Here is a 20,233-nt window from a genome sequence, read left to right on the forward strand (position 1 = left end):
TGCCAGTAACCGATTCAAAAACCAGTGGTGGTACAGGGTTGGCCATTGGGGCACTATTGAGGGCTGCCTCCAACTTTTGCTCAAGTGCCTGAATTCGCCTCTCGGCCTCCTTGATGGCAGAGGAAGATGACTGAGATGATTTCCCTTTTATCTTCCCTTTATCTTTGGGTTTGGGCACTTGGGTGAGTCTTCGGAGAGGGGCGGCATACAAATCCAAATAATAAATAAATAAATAAATAAACTACAGATCCCGAAGAAGGAGCTTGATCCCCATTGCCGCCTGTCTCCATGGTACTCACGGTGAGGCAGAAAAAACGGTGGTAGAAGCAAGTAAAGGCACGGAGCACTTTGAATACTGCTGTTTTTCACCGACTGATAAACTCTCTCAAAATGGCCCCCCGTGTCTGCTGCGAAATACGCATGCGCGTCCTAGCCCTGTCAACCGCTCTTCGCGCCTAATTCAGGTCGCTGAAGACCAAAAGGGCGGTGGGCGGGAAGGAGGGGGGAGGAGGAGGAGTTTTCCCGCCAACCGCTCAAAAATGGCGGGTGCGGAGCGTAGCCTGAGGCAAAGGGGAAGCGAGAGGGCTGCCTGCCCCACGGTCCCCACCGCCAGCCTTATGGCCCCGGGTAATCATGCCTTCGCATTCCCGGCGGTTCGAGTAGCCGCTCCTAGCGTCTTCCGTTGCCCGGCGACCGAATAGCTCTTGGCCGCCGAACATATGGCCGTCGGGAAGCGCCTTTGAAGCATGCCGCGTTGTTTCTCCAGCGGCGGCGGCGCTCCCAGCGCCTTAATTAGCCTCCGAATACATCTTTTATTTGTTATTTCCTTCGTTGTTTCTCCCTGGTTAAGGGAAATTAAATTTTCTTCGGGGGACTTCGCGTCCCCGAGCCTCCCAGTGGGGGGGCCGGACCCCCCCACCTTCGGCTCCCAGCCGAGTTTGGCCACGGAGGCCAGTGACACCAGGCTGCTCCCCTTGCGGGACGGTACCCTCCATGAGGGAAGAGGTCTCCTGGGGAAAACACGGTGGGGGAATTCACCCACGGAGGGCAAAAACCCCTTCCATCTTCTGCAGCATCTGAAGAAACAGAAAACAACAAGAAGAGAACAGTTAAAACAAGTACATCAGATAAAACAATTTAAATAAAAACATTTCTTTATTACAACCAAACTCATATGTCTCGTTACATTGACTGAGTTTTTAAAACTGAGCTCACTGGGGGCAGGCAAGGGGCGGTGCCTAATATTATGCTAATTTTAAACTCAGTCTCGACCAATAGGATTGAGAATAACCCATATTGGACTCTCCTTCCAGATGCAATGGAGAACTCAAATACTTCAGAGGTTGAGAGTTGTTACTCTTAAATATTGAGAAAAAGAAATTACTGTTTTAAAACAGGTGCCAAGGAAAGTATGAGATCTTCGAAGAGAATACCAATTTTTAACAAGAAAATTCCATCAAAGAGGAGTCAATTTGTAAATGGCTTGTGTGAGAAGGCTTGTTTTTGGTTTGGCAAGGACAAAGATACAGATTAATTCAGTTAGAAAAGCTCAATTATTCTATCGCCAGAAGCTTGAACAAACAGAGGAAAGTTTGAAGGATATACAAGTGATTGTGAGGCTGAAAAATCCTGTTCCAAAAAACCCAGTTCTAATTGAAGAGGGACTTAAAGAAATAAGTGAAGAGTATTTATTGAATGTGGCAACAGGAGGAATAGATGTTACATCTCAAGGGCAGGAATCAATGATGACTGTAGAACAATCCTTTACAACTGAAAGCAAGGAACAAAGAGTGATGACTAGAGTGGCAAAAGAGAGGCAGAAACCTTAACATAAGAAGACAAACACAATAAAAAATGGCTGAAGAACTTAAAAAGATTTCAATAAACGTTAATGAACTTAATTCACCGATTAAGAGAAATAGAATCTTCAATAAACTTTTAAAAATGAATTCGGATATAATCTGCCTCCAGGAAGTTAATATGAAAAATAAACAAAAGAAATTTTTAGAAAATAAGTGCTTTGGAGAGCTCTATACTACACTGATTGATCAAGCCAAAAGAGGAATTGCTCTCTATATACAGAAGAAAATTGACTCTAAGCATATATACTCAGATGAAGAAGGAAGAATATTGATGGTGGAAATTAAATTAAATTTGCAAAAAAAATTACTGATCGCTATATATGCTCCAAATGATAATCAAGAATGTTTTTACTTAGTTACACAAAATAATTAATGAATTAAACAGAATATTTGCTTATTGGGTGATTTCAATGCAATACTGAAGTCTGACTTGAACTATAAGACTAACAAAGGAAATAGACAAAAAAAGGACATTGCCTAAATCGTTCTTTAATATGGCAGATGAATGGAGTTTGGTGGATGTTTGGAGAGACAGACATTTGAAAGAGAAACAGTATACTTTTTATTCAGCGAGACATGCTTCTTGGACCAGAATTGACATGGTTTGGACTATTATCTAGGCCCTCGGCAGTCAGGTTTCAGACCCGGCTACAGCACGGAAACTGCTTTGGTTGCGCTGATGGATGATCTCTGGCGGCCCCGGGACAGGGGTTTATCCTCTGTCCTGGTGCTTCTTGACCTCTCAGCGGCTTTTGATACCATAGATCATGGTATCCTTCTGCACCGACTGGAGGGGCTGGGAGTGGGAGGCACCGTTTTACGGTGGTTCTCCTCCTACCTCTCTGGTCGGTCGCAGTCGGTGTTGGAGACTGCAGTTAAATCCAGCCAATGTGAAAATTCAAGAAATATTGGATCTAACTAACCTAAATTAAATCTTTCAGAGAATGAAGTAGTTAGGAAGATGAAATCAGTAAAACAATTTTTTTAACAGGCTAATAAGCCCAGAAGATAGTTGGCATACAAAATATGAAAAGACAAAGAGGAAAACCAGATAAAACAACTACAAAATGATAACGGCGAATTGCAATATAAAGAAGAGGAGAAGAGACAAATTGCCTGGAGTTATTATATGGACCTATATAAGCTGGAAGTAGTAGATGATAAAGAAATTTGTGAATATTTGGAAAAAACAAATGTACCAAAAGTTCCAGAAACTTTCAGGGAAAGTGTTGATGCTAGAATAACAATGATGGAATTATTAGAGGCTATTAAAAAACAAACGAATGAAAAGGCTCTGGGACCTGATGGATTACCAGCCGAAGTGTATAAAACTTTTGAGGAAGTATTTGGACTTTTAATGTTGGATAGATTTAATGAGGTTTTAATTGAAGCTTGGATACCGGACTCATGGACAGAGACTTTTATTTCCTTGATACTAAAAGAAGGGGCAAATATTCCGAGTCTTTGGAGAGGGGCAGCATACAAATCTAATAAATAAATAAATTCTGAAAGTGAATTATAGGCCTATTTCACTTTTAAATGTGGACTATAAAGTATTTGTATCTATAATAGCAAATAGATTTTAAAAATTTCTTAATGAATTTATTCACACAGATCAAATGGGTTTCTTCCTAAAAGACAAATAAAAGATAATATGCAGATAATTTTAAATACTATTGAATATTATGAACAACATCCTGAGAAGCAAATGGCGTTGATGTTTTTAGATGCCCAGAAGGCATTTGACAATGTAAACTGGCAATTCTTGAATAAATATTTTTGAAATAAACTAGCTTAAACATATTCAAATTATATAAAACAATTATTTCATTTTACTAGTTGTAATACACAAATTTATTTTATATATAATCTATTTTATTATTATACAATAAAATATAATTATACTGGAATAATTAGTTTATTAGACATGTAGGATTATGGTTTTCTAGATTTTTTGTTGTAATATGAAGATTTATCTTATATATATTTTATTCAGCTGTTATGTATTATAAGAAAATTGTTTTGTAACAATTAGTTTAATATGTAAGATCAAAATAAGATGTGAATTTGACGGCCAGTGTTTAATATATAGGCTATTGTAATGTTTTAATATTGGGTGGAAAAAAGCTGTATTTTAAGAGGTTTGTGAATATATAAGATATTATATGTTTGTACAGTCCTTTTGTGAATAAAAGAGATATAAGAACCTCCACTGAATAGTAAAAAGAAAAAAACATGTATATATTTGATAATAAGCTTGATTTTGTGTTGGAAACTATGCATTGTTTTTTATTTTAGATTGGAGAAAATAAAAATGTTATGGGGAAAAAAAAATAAGATAAAATAAAGGGAACAGAAAAAGTTCAACTATCACAAGCAGACGGAGGACTACTGTAACTAACTGAAGCATTCCCAAAGCGCTTGGAGAAAGCGCTCTCGCAGTCCCCTCGCTGAGAGAGAGAGAGCAACAGACAGAGCAAGATGGAAAGAGAGAGGGAGAGAGAAAGTAAGTGAGAAAGAGAGAGAGAAAGGGAGGGGGGAGAGAGAGCAAGAGAGAACAAGAGAGAGAAAGAAAGAGAACAAGAGAGAGAAAGAAATAAACAAGAAAAAAATTCCCTTCCTTTTTATTAAAAGAAATTAATAATAAAACAAAACCAAAATCTAATTCTATTATTACTATCTTCTCCTCTTTTTCCATCCCTGTCTCCTCCCCCTTGTGTGTGTGTGTATGTGAACTCTTGAACCATTTCCAATAACAGGTGAGGGCTATTGGAAATGGTTCAAAGTTGTTTATTTGTTTATTTGTACATACATACATACATACATACATACTTCTATGCCGCCCAGTCCCAAAGGAACTGCCGCTCAGACACTATACTTTTCCGCCGACACCGGAAAAAAAATAGAGGCAACATTGACTAGCACCTTAAGGAGAATGAGAAGGGAGGACCTGACTGTGGACTACAACAAACACTGAGAATCACCGTTCAGGTAAGGAAGTTCAATGGTTGATTCTCCAGTCATAGCTGTAGTCCACAGTCAGTGGGATCTGCCAAAGCCTGAGTCCCTTGGGAGGGAAAGTCTAGGTAGCTGGCGTAGATGTAGGAATGACCTGCTGGAGAACTCTTCTACCAAAAGCTGCATCAGAAAAGGCAACGGTGTTTATATTATAGTGCTTGATGAAGGTAGTAGGCGCAGACCAAGTGGCTGCTCTACACACCTCTTCTAGGGAAGTCTGCTTAGGCCAGGCGGCCGAGACGGCTGCGCTCCTGGTAGAGTGGGCTGTAATGTCCCTAGGGCGGGGAGCTGCAGACATATCGTAGGCCTTAGCTATGACCACCCTTATGCATCTACCTATGGTATTGGAATTGACCTTTCTCCCCATTGATGCCGGGAGGTACGAGATGAAAAGGGCCTTGGATTTTTTCCAGTCTGCCGTGCGCTTCAAATATATGTGCAAAGCACGCTTGACGTCTAAGGTGTGCCACTTCCATTCTAGTGGATGTACCGGCTTGGAACTAAAGGAGTGCAGGGAGAGTTCCTGGGATCTGTGGAACAATGAATTTATTTTAGGAAGAAAGGACGGATCAAGGCGTAGGACAACCTTGTCGGGCAGAAACGGAGATCCTTGCGCATAGACAAGGCGGCTAATTCATAAATCCTTCTAGCTGAGGTGATAGCAACAAGGAAAGCCACTTTTGGGGTAAGGTGATGAGTGGAAGAGTCCCGAAGTGACTCGTATGGAGGTTTCGTCAGAGAGTCCAGCACCCTGGTCAGGTTCCAGGTTGGGAAGCGATGAGTGACCGGAGGACTACGTATGGAGGCACCCCTCAAGTGTCTTTTAATCAGCGGATGTTGGGACAAAGGAGAGAAATCCGCACAGACCAAGACTGATGATAAAGCCGATACCTGGCGTTTGAGAGTGTTGGGAGCCAATCCTTTGGCAAAACCGTCACTCAGGAATCCTAGCATCTGGCCCACTGTGAGGTCCATTGGAGAACATTGCGCTATCTTGCACCAATTGCAGAAGGTATGCCAAGTGGAGGCATAAATTCGTTGAGTAGAGGACCATCTGCTGTTGATGATCAGGTCCATCGCTCCAGTGGGCACTTGGCGGTTGATTAGCGTGAGCCACTCAAGAGCCAAGCAGTCAGTTTCATCCAGTGGGGGTCTGGATGGAATACTGACTCCTGCTGCAATGCGTTGTGTGCTGTCCCCAGAGACAGAGATAGTTGGACTGTATTTAGGCATGTCTCTAAGATATTGCATTAGGGGAAATATAGTGAAGTTGCACTCTGGGTAATGTAGTTTTACATATGACCACTTTTGTGTATTCCTATTGGCTCTGACTTGGGAAGAGGGGTAATTGGAGAGAACTTTCCAGAGGGTCTTTTGTCTTCACTCACTAAGCCAGCCAGCATGTAGATGCTACACCTTGAGCCGGGGTCAATTCAACCTCTTTTTACCTGCACAATGGGAAAGATTATACTGCAAAAGAACTGCATCATAACTGTGAGTTATTGTGAGAATGCCTGTAATAAAATGATCTGGGATACCTCATTGTGCTGAGTTATCTGACTGGGTAAAGTTGAATTTGTACCAGAACAGTAAAAAGAGGAGAAATTCATGTCCCCTAACACAGCTGCAAGCCTTCAAAGCAATCGCTGCTGCCTTAAAGAAGTAATCAGCCTACTAAAAAGGATTAAACCTCCCTCTGGCTCCCGGGCAAACTTAATAGCAAGAAAGTGGTCTGATCCCTCTTCCTGATGATCAGAAGCCTTAAATTCTCATCCTGAGGTTGCTGCATGCTATGTTACTGCCTTCTGAAGCCTTAAGAATAAAAGAAAAGAAATCCCCCCCACTTCTTTCTCCCCAGTTACTGCCTTGGAAAAGTATTGTTCTAATCTGTCCAGCATAAGGGAAGAAGGGGGACATGTTTGAATTTAGAGGCTATTGTGCTTGCCTGTTTCAACTATTTGTGGATCTACAAACTCAGTCTTTGCCTCTCTCCACAACACTAACTAAGAAGCTTACATTAAAGTTATGCCTGAGAATTTAATGCTTGTTCTAGAAAACAGCACATGGCTCCCTTTAGACAAAGGAATTAAAGAGCCAGTGCACCTAAGCCTTTACTAGCAAACGGCGCCATCTACTGGTTGAAGTGGAAATCCACTTGAATACGCCCAAGCCTTAGCAAAGAAGCAGCGTCATCTGGTGGTCACACTCTGAATCTCACTTAAAATACGCCAAAGCTTAGAATACGCTTGCCGCCTCCCTCTACTGGCCACCAGATGAATTTTACTAAACACACTAAAGCCAAACAAGCCAAATGCAGCCCACTTCCAATCCTATAGTGCACCCTGTTGTTCAAAGCAAGCCAAGCCAAGCCAAAGCAAGCCAAGCAAAGTGAACCAAAGCAAGCCAAGCCAAGCCAAGCCAAAGCAAGCCAAACAAAGTGAACCTAAGCAAGCCAAGCCAAATCAAAGCAAGCCAAACAGAGCAAACTTAAGCAAGCCAAGAAAAGCCCAAGTGTTGTGATTCCGTCTGAGGCTCCTCAGGGAACGGCTGAACCTCTGCCGGCTCCATGCTCAGAGGGGGAGGATGAGGAACACGAGGAGGAGGAGGAGGCCCAGGCAGACAGGGAGGAGGAATATCAGGCCGAGGGAGAGGGAGAACAGCCTGAGTCCCCCGGGGTGGAGCTCTCCCCAGCAAGCAGCCTGGAGTCCTTGGATGAAAATGCACAAGCCATCATCGATCTCAGGCAGAGAAGAGCAGCACAACGAAGGGGACAATTAGCCAGGTATTTCCAGCCCTAAATAGGCAACAGCTGGGTTTGGGTGTGGTTCTCCCCAGAAAGGCTGAAAAGGCAGACCCACCCTTCCTGTATTGTGGAGTATTATCTTTGGGAGTCCTGGGACCTGGCTGTGATCTTTGGCGTTTCTGACTCTGGCTTGTGGCCCTGAAGGCTGAAACCTTGGGGGGAAAGACGTGGGTCTTATTCTCTACAGTGGTGTGTGTGCCAGCAAGAAGTCTGCTGTATTGTCTGGCCGTCATGACTCTGCTGTGAAGCCTCATAGCCTGTCTGTTGGGAAGAACAGGTTTTTCTCTGTGTTTGTTTTTCCAACTATAAAGTGCCTTTGCTTTTACCAGCGTGTCTGGTTGCTTTTTTCAGTTGGTGTTGAAGTCTGGGGGCACCCAGACAGAACACCAAGCAAGCCTAGCAAAGCAAAGCAAAGCAAGCCAAGCATAGCCGAACAAGCCAGTCCGGCAAGAAGCAAAGCAAAGCAACAGCAAGCAGCAGACAGCAAAGAGCAAAGCCCAAGTACCTCCCACTCTTGAACACCAACAGCACCTCCTAGTGGCTGTGGACAAGCAACTAAATATGAAGTGGGAACAATTCAACTCACAGCAGAGCCTATATGAGGAATGGAACAAGTACTACCAAAATATAGAAAAACTTTGGAAGGAATTGTTATATCTCTCAAATATCAAGGAAGAAGAGCTTTCTTCACGTCACATTCGGTCACTACATGAAGAGTGCAAGGGAACTCGCATACTTCGGAAAAACTGTGAATGGGAGCTAATCGACATTCAGCAGAAGTTACAAGATGAGGACCTTCTGAAGGACACACAAACTATCCAGCAGACAAACAAAGAACGAGTGAAGTTCCTCCTATGCAAATTTAATTTTTTAAAACCCCTCGAAGATGAAGAGGCACAAATTGAAGCAGAAATAGCCAAACTTGACTATTTGATGAGTAAGAAGACAAGGCCCAAACAACAGTGGCAAGGCCTATGAAAAAGAACAAGATTTGCTACAGCAGGGAGGTGAATTTCAACATCCAGAAATACCAAAAGGTCAGACATGTGACATTTCACACTCTGTATCACAAGATCCCTCCCTCACCATTACAAAGCATAGCCTGATGGACCAAGACACTAAGGGTAACCAAGGAGATCCTTCAGCAGCGGTGAAGCAATTCCAGCCAGAAGGTTCACAAGCAATTGTGAAGTGTAACCTCAATGCTGAAGCTGAGACATGCCCATCAAACCTGCAAGCTCCCTTGAATGTGGGACACCAGATATATCCAGAGATATGCCTGGAAAAGGCCATGAAACTGTATGCAATGATAGACACACAACGCAACCAATCACTATCTAGGTAATCACCAAGGTAACAATGGATACGCATGGGGAGTGTCCTCAAGTGGGCCACCAGGGCCGCTAGTACTTTAGTGAACATCCTGGGGGCTGAGGAGAGGCCAAAGGGAAGAGCCCGGTCTTGGTAGTGAACACCCCCATAACAAAACCTAAGGAATCGTTGACAATCGGGATGGATGGGGATATGGAAGTAAGCCTCCGTAAGATCAATGGAAGCCAGGAGATCGCCCTTTCGTATGCACGCCAAGATGGACTGAAATGAGTGCATCTTGAACCGTCGGTACCTAAAATGACGGTTCAATCTCTTGAGGTCCAGAATGGCTCTCCACCCGCCAAAGCCTTAGGGACCAGAAAAAGGATGGAATAAAACCCTGGTCCAGCTTCAGGAACCAGAATCTGTTGGATGGCCTTGATCTGAAGAAGATGGTCAATAGCCTCCTTCATGAGGCGTTTCTTGGCCACATTGTTAGACATAGGACACCGGATGAAGAATTGCGGGGGGATGGAGAGGAATTCCAGGAGGAGGCCAATTTTAACTGTCTCCCTGACCCACATATCAGATGTGGTCTCCTCCCATTGATCCGCAAAAAGAGACAGGTGGCCACCAATGGGAGGATCCATATCCGACTGTGACTCACTTGGTGCAACGGAAAGAAAGACCTCCTCCACCTCAAAAGGGCCGTTTGGAACCCCTACCACGGAATGGCTGGTTCTGGAAAGATCACTGCCTCCCTCCATAGAAATTTTGCAGCCCGGGGACCTTCAGTGGCAGCCGAGCCACGTCGGGGGGCTGGAGACGGAGCTCCGTCCCCAGACCTCCGTTTTCACCCTGGCGGTCGTGCTGTAGCGATCCGATCGGGCCGGAGAATCCGATACAGAACAGGGGGTTTCTGAACATCAGGGGGATATTCGCCGCTGCCCCCAAGGTGTAGGATTGCCCCACAGCGCCAGGTGCAAAAATCTGGGGGCTGATAATGACCAGAGCCCGGCCATAGCGGCACCTCCACACGAGAGGAACAACAAAGAAAAAAACTTGAGAAGTGCTTGAATCAATAGAGAAGAAAGAAGAAAGAAGGTAAAGTGACTATTACTCCTACAAATAAACTTGATACTAAAAATTACAAATTAAATTAAGGCGAAGAAGAAAGCAAGAAATTTGTGAGAGTGGATTTAAATAAGCTGAAACAGCCTCAGCTCACATAACTATAGAGACTATAACAGAGCGTCAGCTCAAACTTATTTCAAATCTGTCTACAACTTTATTCATGGAAGGTTTACTCAATACATTGAAACCGATGGGATAAGAATTCTAATTAATTGAATTTCATTTTAGTAATCAAATTTAAAACGATTGATTTTTTTACTTTTTATGTGGAGTTTGCATGGTGTCTTCGTTTGCAGCAGCGGTAGCAGGAAAATAACACACAAGATGGAGGATTAATTTTTTACAAAGACTAAAGACTTGATTTTGGATTTGCTGGATTTTTTTAAATTTTCCTTATATCCTTTTTTAAACATACAAAAGTACCTGGATTAAAGTATTTTAAGCTATTTTTAGTTTGGATTACAGTTAACACTTTTTTCTTTACTTTTTTCTGAAAAAACTGAACTCTGTTTAGATTTTTTTTGGATTTTATCTGGTTTTTATATTTGGATTATAATTAGGTGATTTTGACTCCAACTAATTGGATTAAATTTTCTTAATTGGACAATAAGGACTCGTTAGCGATCTTGATATTAGATTTGAAATATTATATGGAACCTGGACACTGATTCATTTTTAATTTGGACTTTGATTTATTCCAAATAACAACAAGACCGAATTGCTTTATCCTAATTGTGAGAAGAAGAAGAACTTGAGTATCTTGGGTAGTACTGAAAATTGGACTTAAGTATTCTAAGTATTTTTCTATTTTTCTTTCTCAATTTTATTTTCTACAAATGAATTGTTAAATTTCCCTTTCTCCTCCATTTTACTTGGTAAACCCTTCTCTTTATATTTAGTTTGATATTAATTTTTCTTTTTTCTTTTTAGTATTATATAGAAACTGAACTTTTTGGATATTACTGAAAACTGAGTTTAAGTATTTTCTCTTCCTCTTTATTTTTTAATTTCTTTAAATTGTACTTAACAGAAATGAATTGCTAAAACCCATTTCTCCCTCCCCTTTGTTTGGTCGTCCCCTCCCCCCTTTATCTCTATTTATATTTAGTTGAATATTGAGTTTTATTTTTTATTTTTAGGATTGTTCTGGACATGTTTAGAGTTATACGGAAACTTTAAATATTTTTTTAAAATTTCTTTTTTTTTTTTTTATGATCTTCCTTTTCATGATCCTTTTTATTTTTATACCATAAATAGATTTGGAACCAAAACAGAATTATAAACAAATGTATGAATTTAACAACCCTTTTCTTTCTCTGTTTGATGAATTTTAAATGAACTAAATAAATGTTTAAGGAATAAATCCCTCTAACAATTTGTATTTTACATTGTTTAATTAACTGATATTTTTGAATATTTTATTAACAATAATTATATCAGTTGACTTAATGATTTGATATATCTCTATATTTTTACATTGAAAATTTAAATTGCATAGCTTTGGAAATACTCTTTTATATATCATTTAAGTATTCTTGACCTTTTACAATCCTTTTATTTATTTTTATTATTATTACTATCTGTCTAATAATAATAATATTTTTTAAAAAAACTTTCCCTCTCTCCCTTTACTTTTCCATTTTCTTTTTTGCCTTTTATGTTTCTAGACATTGTAAGTTTGTTAAATTGATGTCATTTTGGAAACAGTTAAATTTCACAGGTTTTAGAAGGCTCAGAAAAACATCTAAGATGTCTACTACATCCACTATTATAAAAACCTCAAAAAAACAGACTACAGCTCCAACTGCTACTCCACAGGGGTCCCCTTCACCATTGCCATCACCTTTACCACAAAGAACAATAACAAGTATTTTGGGCAAGGAGAAAGAAAAAGAGAAAGAAAAGACCCCATCCAAGATACCTTGGCCCTACTTCAGATCTCTATGAATGCTAACAGAGATGATGCACGTGAAGAAGCCCAAAAACACTATGAAGCTATAAAAGAAGACATAAAAGCAGAAATGAGGGATCTGAAGGCCAAGCTAAGGAATGTGAAAGGAAGTGTACAAACACTGGAAAGGAAAATTGATGTGATACAACAAACACTAAAAGAAAATGAACAATGGAAGAAAAAGGTAGAAGATAAAATGGAAAAATCCGAACAGAGAATGGATGAATTTGAGGATCATAGTAATGTGATAAACAGAGGCGTCGATGAAGCTATTACCAATTTAGAATTACAACGAGCCTCACAAGGTTTGAAGTTCCAAAATGTCCATGAAGATAAGGATGAAAACTTGGATTCAAAAATGGTGGAATTAATAGGAGAGATTTTACAGATGGACCCACAGGAAGCAATTAGGGAGATTGATGAAATTTACAGAGCCCAAACCAGCTATGCTCGAAAACACAACTTACCAAGAGAGGTGCACATTAAATTCAGAAAGACTATAAGAGACAATATTTTGAAATGGTCAAGAGATGAAAATTTAAAAAAGGACAAAGATGTTATTATATTAAAACAAGTGCCAAGAAGAGTACGAGAAAGCTGGAGGGAATACTACTTCTTAACAAGAATATTAATTAAAGAAAAAATAATATTCTGTTGGCTGATCCCAGAAGGCATCTCTTTCTACTGTCAAAGATCTAGAATAAAGTTAGAGTCCTTTGACGAAGCCAGAGCTTTTTACGAACAATCTGGCTTGTTTAAACACCATTTACCTTATAAAGAAATCACAGAAGGAGGGATGGGGTGGGGGCAGCCTCCAAGGGGGAGGAAGAGGCTCAAGATGCAAAGAAAAAACAACCACAATAACAGCAAGAATTGGTGCTAAGCACTAGACTCCGAGAACCTCGAGAAACAAAAAAATACTATAAGTAGAAATGTACTCAGATGTTAAAATCTTTTCAGTAAATGTAAATGGATTGAATTTCCAAGAAAAAGAAAACAGATATTTTCTAAACTTAAAAAACAAAGAGCGCAAATTATTATTCTACCAGAAATTCATATTAAAAACTCTTAACAAAGAACTATTACACAATTCAAAATTAGGCTACTTATTCACCAGCCTAGCCGGGAAAAAAAGAAGAGGGATAGCTGTTTATATTAATGAAACGATTGAAGTTAAACAACTTTATAATGATAATGATGGCAGAATTTGAATTTTGCAAGTAAATTTAGAAACAGCACCTCTCATTATTATATCGATCTACACCCCAAATGAAAACCAAACAATATTCTATAAAGAATTACATGATAAAATAGTAGAGTTATCTATTGAAAATATGATCATAATTGAAGTTTTTAACGCAATAGCTAATAGTCAAATGGATTATTCAGGTAAAAAGAAAGATAAGAAAAAGAAAACAATCCTACCAACATTTTGGAAATTGACTTCAGAATTAACATTGCAAGATATATGGCGAGATCGCCACCCTACAAATAAGCAATATACTTTTTACTCAAATCCGCATAAAATTTGGACTAGAATATATATGGCATGGGTCTCATCCCAGATTTCTGACTATGTTTCAAATATTGAAATTGAAACAAACAATTGGGCAGACCAGAATCCACTAACAATTACAGTAGAACCTCGACATATGAGCTGCTCTACATACGAGGATTTCGAGATACGAGCTGGGAGGGGAGAGACATTTCTGTTCTACTCCCGAGCTGAAATTTGAGATACGAGCCGCGGCGCTGGGCAAAAGAGGGCGGGCGGGCAACGGCGGAAGGCGAGAGGCGCTGGACAGCGGGTTCTGAAGCGGCGCTGGGGCGAGAGAGCCGCGGGGCAAACAGCTGGCACCGGGCGCAGCCTTTTGCGAGGGAAGCTGATTTGCAGAGCAGACGGCGTAAGGCGGAAAGCCTCATTTTTTTGAGGGGAAAAGACGTCGGCTGAGGGGTGCCTGGTGCTTCCCGGCGAGGAGGAGGAGGATCTTTGCGGGTGGAAAGTGTGGGATCAGGCAGGGCGTAAGGCGGAAAGCCTCATTTTTTTTAGGGGAAAAGACGTCGGCTGAGGGGTGCCCGGTGCTTCCCGGCGAGGAGGAGGAGGATCTTTGCGGGTGGAAAGTGTGGGATCAGGCAGGGCGTAAGGCGGAAAGCCTAATTTTTTGGAGGGGAAAAGACGTCGGCTGAGGGGTGCCCGGTGCTTCCCGGCGAGGAGGAGGAGGATCTTTGCGGGTGGAAAGTGTGGGATCAGGCAGGGCGTAAGGTGGAAAGCCTCATTTTTTGGAGGGGAAAAGACGTCGGCTGAGGGGTGCCCGGTGCTTCCCGGCGAGGAGGAGGAGGATCTTTGCGGGTGGAAAGTGTGGGATCAGGCAGAGCGTAAGGCGGAAAGCCTCATTTTTTGGAGGGGAAAAGACGTCGGCTGAGGGGTGCCCGGTGCTTCCCGGCGAGGAGGAGGAGGATCTTTGCGGGTGGAAAGTGTGGGATCAGGCAGGGCGTAAGGCGGAAAGCCTCATTTTTTGGAGGGGAAAAGACGTCGGCTGAGGGGTGCCCGGTGCTTCCCGGCGAGGAGGTGGAGGATCTTTGCGGGTGGAAAGTGTGGGATCAGGCAGGGCGTAAGGCGGAAAGCCTCATTTTTTGGAGGGGAAAAGACGTCGGCTGAGGGGTGCCCGGTGCTTCCCGGCGAAGAGGAGGAGGATCTTTGCGGGTGGAAAGTGTGGGATCAGGCAGGGCGTAAGGCGGAAAGCCTCATTTTTTGGAGGGGAAAAGACGTCGGCTGAGGGGTGCCCGGTGCTTCCCGGCGAGGAGGAGGAGGATCTTTGCGGGTGGAAAGTGTGGGATCAGGCAGGGCGTAAGGTGGAAAGCCTCCTTTTTTGGAGGGGAAAAGACGTCGGCTGAGGGGTGCCCGGTGCTTCCCGGCGAGGAGGAGGAGGAGCTGGGCTCCGGAGGGGCGCACGGGGAAGGGCTTGAGCCGCCGCCTTCTCCTTTCCCTGTGGGAGCGCCGCACCTCTTATCTGCCCAGCTCCTCCTCCTCCTCGCCGGGAAGCACCGGGCACCCCTCAGCCGACGTCTTTTCCCCTCCAAACAATGAGGCTTTCCGCCTTACGCCCTGCCTGATCCCACACTTTCCACCCGCAAAGATCAGCCTAGAGGCTTCGCCCTTCCCGCCCGCTCTCCCGGGAAAGAAAAAGCAGCCTGGTTCCCTTTTCCCTGGCCCTTACCTTCACAGCTCAGGCAGCGCTGGACTCCCCGCAGCCGCCGCCGCTACCGCCGCCTCAGCCCTCGGGCTTGCACGCATTAATCGCTTTTCCATTGTTTCCTATGGGAAACAATGTTTCGTCATACGAGCTTTTCGACGTACGAGCCTCCTTCCGGCACCAATTAAATTCGTAAGTTGGGGTTCTACTGTACTTGGAAGGGAAACAAAAAACAGAGGCATTGGCGAATGAATAGAAATATCTTACAAGATCCTCAATATAAAGATTTGAAAGAAAAAGAATTACAAATCTTTTTTAACTTAAATAACAATACAGATACTTCCCCACAAAATTTATGGGATACAACTAAAGCATACATTCGCAGACTGACAATATCCTATACTGCAAAAAAGAACAAAGAAAAAAAAACCAACTTCAAAAATTAGAAGCAGAGTTAAAAGCTCTAGAAGTACCATCACAAAGTAGTCAGGGTAAAGACGAGAATAAAAAGAAAAGGGAATTAGTTAAACACAAAATAAATTTAATAGAACAAGAACAGCTGTCAGAAAAAATTAAACAGGCCAAACAGGAATTGTTTAACAGCATCTATAAAATACGTTGAAATATCAATTATAAGGTAATAAGTAAAAAACATCTAAAAGTATATAAAAACATATATAATTTTTTTAAAAATTATGACTTCAATTAAACTAGAGTAAAAAGAATAAGAGAAGAAAAAAGGAATTTACATTTGTATTGTAAATAATCACCATTTAGTACATTATGACTACTAAATATAAGTACAGTGGTACCTCAAGATACGAACCCCTCGTCTTACGAACAACTCGTGATACGAACCCGGGGTTCAGAAAAATTTTGCCTCTTCTTACAAACTTTTTTCAAGTTACGAACTGGCATTCGGAGACTGCTGGGAAGCCGTGCGGCTGTTTTAAAAGGTGACAGCCGGGCGGCGGGACTTCCCAGAAGCCTCCCGAATGCCGGTTCGTAACTCGAACAACGTTCGTAAGAAGAGGCAAAATTTTGCTGAACTCCGGGTTCGGTTCGGGAGGTTGCTGGGAAGCCCCCCAGGCCGGCTGCGACCTTTTAAAACTTCCGCGTTCGGCTTCGGGAGACAGCTGCGAAGCGGCGCGGGTGTTTTAAAAGGTCGCAGCCGGCCCGGGGGGCTTCCCAGCAACCTCCCGAACCGAACCCGGAGTTCAGCAAAATTTTGCCTCTTCTTACGAACTTTGTTCGAGTTACGAACCGGTGTTCGGGAGGCTTCTGGGAAGCCCCGCCGCCCGGCTGTCACCTTTTAAAACAGCCGCACGGCTTCCCAGCAGTCTCCGAACGCCGGTTCGTAACTCGAAAAAAGTTCGTAAGAAGAAGCAAAATTTTTCTGAACCCCGGGTTCGTATCACGAGTTGTTCGTAAGACGAGGGGTTCGTATCTTGAGGTACCACTGTACTTATATTTAGTAGTCATAATGTACTAAATGGTGATTATTTACAATACAAATGTAAATTCCTTTTTTCTTCTCTTATTCTTTTTACTCTAGTTTAATTTAAGTCATAATTTTTTAAAAAATTATATATGTTTTTATATACTTTTAGATGTTTTTACTTATTACCTTATAATTGATATTTCAACGTATTTTATAGATGCTGTTAAACAACAAGATTTTTTCTTTTTTCTTTTCTAATACAAAGATGACTTCTACTTTGAGCAGAGCCACTGTAGCTCCACTAAACGTTATATGTTATGTGTGTCATGTTTGTCTATGCAAATCAATAAAAAATATTTTTTTAAAAAAGAAATTTTATTGTCCATAGAAGAAATTCTGCCTGGATGTAACAGGAGATTGGGCAGGGGAACGAAAAGATCTCCTAGAGTTAGAGACAGATTTAGTGTTACCTCTGCGGTTGGTATGTTGTAAAATCTTACGCTTATCTTTGGCCTCAGTGAGGAGCGGGTCCAAAGCGGGTCCAAAGAGATGTTGACCATCGAAGGCAGATGTGGCAAGTTTCCACTTGTGTTTGGTGTCCGTTTGCCAGGAATGTAGCCAAAGCATCCTGCGGGCTACAATAGAAGTCACCATGGACCAGGATGCGAATCTGGCTGCTTGAAGCGAAGCATCAGCAGTGAAACGCGCAGCCGCCAACATCTTACCAATGTCTTGGTGCGACCTGATGTCCTCATGTGGAATCCTCTCCTGCAAATCTCTCAACTATGTTAGGTTAGCACGGGCAAAGAAAGAGGCCGAAGTAGCCACTCTTACCGCCCAAGCACCCACCTGATGATTTTTGATGAGAGTTTGTTCGGATCTTTTATCTTCCAATCTCAACAGCTCTGCAGCCTCGCCTGAAAGGTTCATGGGAGACAGAAGCGCAGTGATGGGGGGATCCACTGAGGGAGAATTAAGGCAGGGAGCTAATTCTAGCCCAACATTAAAAAAAAAAATATCGTTGGACGAGGGTATAGCCCCTGCAGAAGGAAAAAACCACTGTTGCTGTACTGATTGCATAAACAGAGGTGGACAAGGGATCACCTGAGCCTCTGGTGCAGTGAGGGAAAAGAGAAGATAAATGTCTGACCCTGGGGTGGCCGAAGGGGCTGCATTGGTAATGTTGGCAGCATTCTTAGCCTTAAATAATAGGGAACGGAATAAGGCGGGATGGAACAGGCCCGCCGTAACCGGAGGTTCTGGCAGGATCCCTCCACCATCTGATAATTCTAGATCCGGCCCCCTTTCATCATCCTCTGCTGGATTGCGAAATTCTGCTGCATATGCCGACTGGGATAGTGGTTGGCATGGCTGAGGGGGTTGGGTTTGAGCCATCCTTGGAACATAGGCCTGATTCCCACTAGTGGAAGGGATCTGAGACCCTTTCATGATTGGCATGCATTGGCTCATGCTCTGCGAGACAGCGGCCAAAATTATGGCCTGTATATTTTCACTATCATGAAGACCTTAATGCATTTGGAAATTCTGAGTTGGCATGACAGAAGGTGGGGCAACATAAGGGAAGGCTTGATTGATGGTGAAAGGTAGAGAAGATGGAGGTGGAGGAGTAGGAAGGGGGTTGGGGAAACCAAGAAAGGTCTGATCAGAGGCTCTCCAGATGTCAGCATCAGCTAATACTAAATTGTGTGATTCTATTAAAGCCTTGTCTGCTGGGTCAGTGGGCGGCAAAGGCTCAGTAATCGAAGCTGCCTTGGACGCTTTATCACACATTTTGGTCAAGGCCTTGTGCATCCTGGTCACTTATTTTTTTGATGCCTTAGTGGCTTTGGGCCATGACTCCTTGGTCTTAAAGACCTGTTTTCTAGAATGGGTAAAAGAGTATCCCACATTGCCGGGGCCCGGGGTTTGAGGATTCCTCTGAGAAGTCAAGCTTGAGGACTCTGGCTCATGACTCACAGGATTAGATTCTGACATGTTAACTAAAGACGAGAAGGCCCAAACAAATAGCAGTTGAGGTAAATAAAATGGCCACCGGTATGGAAAATTACCAGAAACAACAAAATGGTGGGGGGCCCAGATAGGCTTAGAATTGTTAGGCCTCAGAGTCTGCGCTCTTCAACTGCAGAGAAATAAAACGGCGCTGTGAAACAATTCTTTTTTTTTTTTACTCATTCCCCTGAATAGGCAAGAATTGGCAATTTCAGCTTAGCCGCTATGGATTCCATTCCAAAGGCCCTATTTGCAAGCTGAAATATTGACCAGGAAAAAAAGGGTCTGAAATGCAATGGAGCGGAGCGCCGCACTGCCGCAGGAGCCGATCAGCTGTGAGGCACTGAATAACTTAGAAGCAAGACCAGGCGGGTTCGCAAGCCGATAATAGTATACGAGCTGAAATTGCGTTCTCAGGATGACTCCCACTTCGGTGTGTTTGCCGGCTAGAAAGGCCTCCAGGAAGGACTTTTGGCTGCGTAATGCAATTTTTACCTCTCCCCCGACCGATTACTGAAGGCTCCAATTAAAGCAGCAAGGATATTGCTCTATTTAGCAGCAATCTGGCTGGCCTGCCGGCCCAGCTGGGAAGGACGAACCTTCCGACCTCACAATGTGCCTTCCCAGGGCAGTGCCTGAAGGGGAGGAGGATAAATGGGAGAGGGTTTTTTTTTTTAATTTACCTGATAGGTGAAAGGAAGAAGGTAGCAAGGAAAGAAAACACAGTCAGTAAGTTGACCACACGTCCTGTCCTGTTGAGGACTGAGGAAAAAAGTGGGAAGATTGACAGAACTTGAACTTTTATAACATGGGCTCAGTCCTGATTGGTTGATAGACGGAGGTCAACCCACTGACTGTGGACTACAACTATGACTGGAGAATGAGGAAATAGCTAAAAATATTAAAAAGACAAGACAAAACGTCTTTGAACAGGCGAATAAACCAGGGAGATGGTTGACTTATAAAGTAAGGAAAGATAGAGAAAAAAATGGATAAAACATCTAGAGGATGAAGAAGAAGGATTGAAATATCAAGTGGGGGGGGGGGAGGCAGTAATATGGAAATTTTATCAAAAATTATATAAGATCTTACTCAGGATGAGAAAATATGCCAATACTTAGAAAAGGGAAATTTACCTAAAATTCCAGAATTTTTTAGGGAGACACTAGCTGCTAAGATAACAATGATAGAATTGTCAGAAGCTTAAGAAACAAAAGAATCAACTGTTGAATTTACCTTTATCTGAACGGTGATTCTCTGATGTAGGAGAGTCCACAGTCGGTGGGTTGACCTCCGTCCGTCAACCAATCAGGACTGATCCCATACTATAAAAGCTCCATCAATCCGATTTTTTACGAAGTTCAAAGCTTGGGCTGTGTGGTCAATGTGCATAACGATTGACAGACAATAGACAATTAAACAATAGAAAATAGTACAAGCATAGAAATTGTAAACTCTTGTAGGTAAGAGGAGAAATCAGAAAGGAATAGATGACTAGACTCTCAAGAA

At 42.5% G+C, this 20,233-nt stretch overlaps 1 protein-coding gene across 6 annotated transcripts in view; it reads right to left on the minus strand.

Annotated features, from left to right (window-relative positions):
* The window catches only part of C4HXorf58 (chromosome 4 CXorf58 homolog), a 129,523-nt gene that overhangs the window by 84,650 nt on the left and 24,640 nt on the right, over nt 1-20,233 (minus strand). For 5 of the 6 annotated variants that reach the window (XM_070750697.1, XM_070750701.1, XM_070750700.1 and 2 more), the window contains exon 1: nt 15,298-15,483. The exons of the other annotated variant lie outside the window; for it this stretch is intronic. The gene's annotated coding sequence lies outside the window, so the exon portion shown is untranslated. Of the gene's footprint in view, nt 1-15,297; nt 15,484-20,233 lie in introns of those variants that run through there. 6 annotated transcript variants of the gene reach the window in all.

This window comes from Erythrolamprus reginae, chromosome 4 (assembly GCF_031021105.1).
Source record: "Erythrolamprus reginae isolate rEryReg1 chromosome 4, rEryReg1.hap1, whole genome shotgun sequence".
In the NCBI taxonomy this organism is placed as follows: domain Eukaryota; kingdom Metazoa; phylum Chordata; class Lepidosauria; order Squamata; family Dipsadidae; genus Erythrolamprus; species Erythrolamprus reginae.